Source organism: Callorhinus ursinus, unplaced genomic scaffold (assembly GCF_003265705.2).
Source record: "Callorhinus ursinus isolate GAN/ISIS: 27379988/994484 unplaced genomic scaffold, GSC_fseal_2.0 scaffold15, whole genome shotgun sequence".
NCBI lineage: Eukaryota > Metazoa > Chordata > Mammalia > Carnivora > Otariidae > Callorhinus > Callorhinus ursinus.
Genome location: NW_027397077.1, coordinates 58,870 through 66,005, shown reverse-complemented (window position 1 = coordinate 66,005; position 7,136 = coordinate 58,870). Strand labels below are relative to the sequence as shown.

Below are 7,136 nucleotides of genomic sequence, written 5' to 3'. Positions count from 1 at the left end.
CTTCTCCCTATGTTCAGGAATCAAGGGGACTCAGCCCAGATCCCTCCCCAATTCTGTCTCCATCTTTCTCTCTCTTATCCCTCCCCTCTCCAGGTCCTGGCTGCGAAGACCTGGTTTCCTCTTAGGACACAAGCGGACCATCATGCATCTCGAAGAATGTCAGTGATGATTGAAAGACGGGATAGATAATGAAGTGCTGTGCCTGGTGCCATGATGAGCACTCCACTCAAAGCATCTCACTTCAGCCTCCCTGAACCCTAAGAGGTAGAAGACTGTATTTGTTCCCATTTATAGAGAAGGAAGCAGAGGCCCAGAGTCACCCACCCAGGGTCACCCAGGTTGTGAATGGCAGAACTGGAACCTGACCCAGCTGCCTCTAGACAGAGCTGGAGAGAGGTCCTAAGACACCCTGCCATGTCTTTCTCCCATCCTCTGTCTCAGGCTGAGTCATCAGAGGTCATCTCCCTGTACCCCCTGCCCTCCCCCCCCACCGCCTCCTGGGAGTCCCTGGGACCAGCCTTACCACAGGTGGTGTGGTTAATTCCAGACCTGACACCACCGGCTCAGGAAAGGGATCCCTCCCCCAGGAGCTGCCGGCTAGCTCGGTGGCCTTGTAAGGTAGACCCTTGTCACTGGAATGTCCTCTTGCTCAGGGAGCTCCCGGAGGTGGAATCTGATGCTGGGGAGGGGTGAAGGAGGCTAGGAATGGCGTTAGAGTCCAGCTGTGCCCCCTGCCCTGCAGCCTTGGGACTGGTGCCCTCTCTGTGTATCTGCCCCGGGGACACCTGAGGAGTGCTGACTAGGGCTGGAAGGGTCATCCAGGGCTCCTGGGGACCTTGTCCCAGCTGTCCAGGCTGTGGGGCATGACGGGGGCAGAAGTTGCCATTTATAGCTCAGAAGGAGTGAACTCCCCTCCCGACAGTGGGTTCAGAGGATGGTGGTGAGCCTAGAGTGACCACTGCCATCCCGGCCACCTCACGGCCATGAAACTTGGGGTCATTCTTGAGCATCTACTACATGCCAGGCACCATATGGGCTTTGAAGACATGGTGGTGGACCTGACTCAGCCCAGGGAGAGAGATGGCCAATAATTGCAAACAGGGAATTCATTTTAATAGGGCAAACTGCTGTCTTAGGTTGGGCTCCTCCAGAAGGAGATGCTGAGGCAAGAATTTGAGGGCAAGTAATTTATTTGGGGGGCACCCCAAGGAGACATAAGTAGAGGGTGGGAAAGTTAGACAGGGAAGGGAAGGCGACCAGTAAAGGAAGGCTGCCATACTGAAGCCAGTTACCTCTGGGGACAACTGGGGCGCAGTCCCACTGGGGACCTCTGGGGGCGCAGCAGAGAGCACACTCCTCAGAGTTGTAAGGGCCAAGGAGCTGGGAAGCTGGGGTATTTTTCCACAAATCCCTATCCTCCCTGGTTGAAGGCTGCTTGTGTGTGGGGGTGGGTGCCCCTGTGTGGGGCACCCTTCCCACCCCACCCCCATGCAGGTTCAGGAAGAAGGAAGCCCTTCATGCCAGGCGGAACAGTGGGAGCTGAGGGCCCCTGGGTAGGCAGTGAGCATTTCAGATAAAATGTTAATGGAATATACAGAGTCCTCGAGGTGTCGGTGCTCTGTGGTGTTGGAATCTTGTTGCTTGTTGGCCTGTGCGTGCGTTCGCGGACATGGCCTCAAACGACTATACCCAACAAGCCACCCAAAGCTATGGGGCCTACCCCACCCAGCCTGGGCAGGGCTATTCCCAGCAGAGCAATCAGCCCTATGGACAGCAGAGTTACAGTGGTTACGACCAGTCAGCAGACACTTCAGGCTATGGCCAGAGCAGTTATGGTTCTTCTTACGGACAGACCCAGAACACAGGCTATGGCAGTCAGCTCCCCAGGGATATGGCTCAACCGGTGGCTGTGGCGGTAACCAGAGTTCTCAGTCATCTTATGGGCAACAGTCCTCTTAACCTGGCTATGGCCAGCAGCCAGCCCATGGCAGCACCTCGGGGAGTTAGGGTAGTGGTTCTCAGAGCAGCAGCTACGGGCAGCCCCAGAGTGGGGCTATGGCCAGCAGTCTGGCTAGAGTGGACAGCAGCAAAGCTCCTATAATCCCCCTCAAGGCTATGGACAGCAGAACCAGTACAACAGTAGCAGTGGAGGTAACTATGGCCAAGATCAGTCCTCCATGAGTGGTGGTGGCAGTGGTTATGGCAATCAGGACCAGAGTGGTGGTGGCGGTGGCTACGGGGGAGGTCAGCAGGACTGTGGGGGCCGCAGCCGGGGCGGTGGCGGTGGTTACAAGCGCAGCAGCGGTGGCTATGAACCCAGAGGTCGTGGAGGTGGCCGTGGAGGCAGAGGTGGCATGGGCAGAAGTGACCGTGGTGGCTTCAATAAATTTGGTGGCCCTCGGGACCAGGGATCACGTCATGACTCTGAACAGGATAATTCAGACAACAACACCATCTTTGTGCAAGGCTTGGACGAAAATGTTACAATTGAGTCTGTGGCTGATTACTTCAAGGAGATTGGTATTATTAAGACAAATAAGAAAACAGGACAGCCCATGATTAATCTGTACACAGACAGGGAAACAGGCAAGCTGAAGGGAGAGGCAACAGTGTCATTTGATGACCCACCTCTGCTAAAGCAGCTATTGACTGGTTTGATGGTAAAGAATTCTCTGGGAATCCCATCAAGGTCTCATTTGCTACTCGGTGAGCAGACTTCAATCGGGGCAGTGGCAATGGTTGTGGAGGCGAGGGCGAGGAGGACCCATGGGCCGTGGAGGCTATGGAGGTGGTGGCAGTGGTGGTGGTGGCCGGGGAGGATTCCGTAGTGGAGGAGGTGGTGGCGGCGGCCAGCAGCGAGCTGGTGACTGGAAGTGTCCTAATCCTATATGTAAGAACATGAACTTCTCTTGGAGGAATGAATGTAACCAATGTAAGGCCCCTAAACCAGATGGCCCAGGAGGGGGACCAGGAGGCTCTCATGGGGGGGTAACTATGGAGATGATCGTCGTGGTGGCAGAGGAGGCTATGATCGGGGCGGCTACCGAGGCTGAGGGGGGGACCATGGGGGCTTCCGAGGGGGCCGGGGTGGTGGGGACAGAGGTGGCTTTGGCCCTGGCAAGATGGACTCCAGGGGTGAGCACAGACAGGATCGCAGGGAGAGGCCGTATTAGCTTGACTCCTGAGGTTCTGCAAGAGCTTTTCTTCTTGTACCCAGTGTTACCCTCATTATTTTGTAAACTTTCAACTCCTGATCACCCATGGGTTTTTTGTGTCGGACTATGTAATTGTAACCATACCTCTGGTTCCCATTAAAAACCATCGTTTTAGTTAAAAAAAATGTTAATGGAATATACAATATGGGGACCTGGTTGGACTTAGGTGGAAGTCAGGAAAGCCTTCCCTGAAGAGGTGGCAATTGAAGTGAGGTCAGACGGAGGACCGAAAGGTGGGCTGGTAGATACAGGTATTGCATATATGGAGACCACAGGTGAGAGGGTCTGAGAAGGGGTGAGTATGCCTTGACTGTGCAGAGAGACAGGTGGGAAGAACGTGGTCAGTGGGAGATGAGCCCACAAGAGTCAGGTGACAGAGGAGAGTGTGGGGACCCCTGATGTGTCTTCTGGAGTTTGAGGCATGCAGAGAGAGCGAGGGGGCCAGAATGAACTTAATATTGGTGGAAAAGAGCAAAGATCTCATCTTGTACCCTATGGAGTCTTGCTTGTTGGATAATAATATGACAACAATGATAATCAAAGTGGCACTGGCTAAGGATGACCCAGAGTATGTGCTGGGTGGGTCACATGCAGTGTGTGTGTGTGTGTGTGTGTGTGTGTGTGTAGTATCCGTGTGAGGAGAGATTCATTGACCCTTCACCCAGATCCTTGTGTAGTAGGAACTTGGAGGCCCCCCCACAGGGAAGCTGCTCACCATCGTCACACAGCCGGCACGTGGCAAAGCCAGGATTTGAACCTAAGTCTGTTTGATTCCCTGGGACCTAAAACCACCACCGCTCCAGCCCTGCTGCCCTGTTTATTAAATCAGTGTGGGAAGAAGGGAGCAAAGAGCCCTGTGTCCTCCCAGAAATCTCTGAGACATACTCTAAGGGAACTGTGTGGGTTACAGGGCTTGCCCACAAATGCCGAAAAACAGGCATGACCACAAGCTCTGCAGCATTGTCATGATAATTAATAATAATTATAGTTAACACCGACATGGCTATCAATCTGCTCACACTCTTCTAAGTGCCTTGCATATATATATAAGCTCATATATTAATTTTCACATAACCCTATGAGATAGGGGCTATTATCATTTCCATTATATAGCAGGAGAAACTGGAGCACAGAGAGGTCAAATACTTGCTCAAGGCCACCCAGCTAAAAAGTAACAGAATCCAGGCTGTCTGGCTCTAGAGTCTATCCATTGAACTGTATCACTGAACTGTGCCACATGTATCCTGAGCAGCCTTCTGTGCTTGACCTACAGCCCAAATTATCCTTACATACGATGGCCACCACCCACTGAGTGTCAATGCTACTGCTATTGAGAAACCAACTCTCTGAGACTTTGGCATTTCTGTACAACTCACAGGCAGTGGCGTAAGCAGTGTTTTTTTCTGGCTATCTTTTCAAGGATGTTTGTAGAGCGAACAGCCATGGAAGACAGAGTTTCTTCCTGCAGAGCAGAGGGCAAGCTTGTTTGCTGTCCATATAATAAAGATAATGCCTCCCTCTGAGATAAAGTTAGAGCAGGTTTGTTTGTAATCTACTAGAGAAGACTGGGATTTCTCAGCTTGGAATTCCTCAGCTGTAGCACAAACAGTTTTCACCCATTGCCTATCTGTGTTCACCTGCATGGTCTCTGTGGGACTTAGGAGGAACTGGCACAAACAGGAAGTTTATGCTGCCTGTACCACAAGTAATAAAGTCTTTTGTCTCTGACCCTGGAGTCTCGTGTCTCCTGCCAGCATCCATAACAGTGGCAGGTTAAATTGTCAGCTTGCAAGTACAGTGAAATCCCAGACCCTTCATAGTTCTTGATGCCTATTCACTCTCTTTGATGCCGCCTATCACCAAGGTGTCTCTCCATGGGATCCTGGAAAAACCTGTTGAAGTCTCACCTCTGCTGCTGCCTTTCTGAGCTGGTGCAGAGTAGGGTAGTGATGAGTTAAAGCATGCCATCCTTTTAAGGCTTATTTCTTATCCTTGGCACTATTGACATTTGGGACCAGATCATTCTTCATAGTACAAGGCTGTCCTGTGCAATGGATGTGGTGCAGCATCCCTGGCCTCTGCCCATTAGGTGCCATTAACATCCCACCCCCAGTCATGACAACCCAAAAATGTTCCCATACATTGCCAAATGTCCCCTGTGGAGCAGTCTAAATTGTCCTCCTTGTTGAGAACCACTCCTTCTAGGAAGAACCAACATCTTGGGCATCCAGCAAAGCTGCCTTCTTTGACTTAGGAAGTCTGTTTTTTTAAGGAATCCCTCTATACTCCCCCATTATATGGAAATGATTCCTGAAATACCCTCAGTTTGAACATTGACATATCAGAATTCCTGGGACTTTGAATGAATGGATTAATGATAAAAAGTAACAACAGCATTGTGTACCCATGTACATAGCAACATCATTCACAATAGCCAACAGCTGGAAGCAACCCTTGACTGTCCATTGACAGATGAATGGATAAACAAACATGGCATATCTATACAATGGATTATTCAATCTTCAAAAGGAAGGACATTCACACGCTACAACGTGGATGAACCTTGAAAACATCATGCTGAGTGAAAGAAGCCAGTCACAAAAGCATAAATACTGTTTGACCCCACTTATAAGAGGTCTCCCTAGAAGAGTCAGATTTATAGAGACAGGAAGTAGGATGGTGGGTGCCAGGGCCTGGAGGACAGGGTGGGGAGTCAGTGTTTAGTGGGGACAGGGTTTCAGTTTTGCAAAATGAACAAGTTGTGATGATGGTTGCACAACCATGTGAATGTGCTTAATGTCACTGAACTGAACACTTAAAAATGGCAAAGATGGTAAATTTCATGTTTTGTTTATCTTACTACAATTTTTAAAAGTAATGACAACAACAATTAATAACATCTGTTGAGCACTTACTATGTGCTGGGCACTGAGTGTTTTAAATATACTATCTCAGGGTTTACAAACTTCAGTCATTCCTATATCAGCTCTACCTTTTTGTGCATGTCTTACTTTGGGTTTCCCAAAAAGTAGACCCCAAAACAAGGATTTGTGGGAGATGGTCCTAGGAGCCCAGAGAGAGAATGGAGAAAGGAGACAGGGAGGGGAGTTTCATTCATGAGTAGGCTACTGCTACAGGCAACTGGGTGTTGGTTCCTCTTGGGATATTCTCAGCAACTTTTGACTTCCACTCCAGACAGTTTAGAGTTATCTAACGGAAGGTCAGGAAGCTAGGGGCAGTTGCCTATCAACAGTTGACCATCACTGGTTGATGGTTCCCCTCTAGGCATTAATGCCCTGGTACTTCTGGTCTGCCCCATGTAGGGCCATGAACACTCCATGTTGGAAATCCTAAGCATGTAATGGGAACTGTCTGCAGGTGAACTATGCATGGGTTGAATACAGGGAAGGAGCCATCACCAGTCTGCTAAGGGCATGTCTGTGTACCAAAGGTACTACAATTTGCTTGATTTTTTTTTTCTTTAAGTCTGTCATTTAAAAAAGTCTCAAGCAGATTAGTGTGGTCTTTGTGAGCCAAAAATGCCAAAGGTGACAGTGCAGCCCATCATCTTCAGATATTTGTGAAAGAGATCTCAGATTCAGGAGTAGATTTACAAGCCAGTGAATATGCTGTATCATTGGTTTTGATGAGTATAGGGATCTTGTATTAGATGGTGCAAAGAGATTCATTCTAAAGCAAAGTCAAGAGAACAACTGGATCAGATCATGCTAAAAGAAGATGATATTATTCTGCTCCAAATGCAATGAGCAGAGGCACCTGGCTGGCTTGGTAGGTGGAGCATGAGACTCTTGATCTCAGGGTCATGAGTTCGAGCTCTACATTGTGTATAGAGATAACGTAAATAAATAAAACTTAAAAAAAAAAAAAAGAAATGACCAATGAAGTGAGACATTGTTGAGA

General features: G+C 49.4%; 1 pseudogene; it reads left to right on the top strand.

The window, feature by feature from the left end:
- Positions 1-1,585: 1,585 nt before the first annotated feature.
- Positions 1,586-3,358, top strand: LOC112833891 (RNA-binding protein FUS pseudogene; annotated as a pseudogene).
- The last annotated feature ends 3,778 nt before the right edge of the window (positions 3,359-7,136 follow it).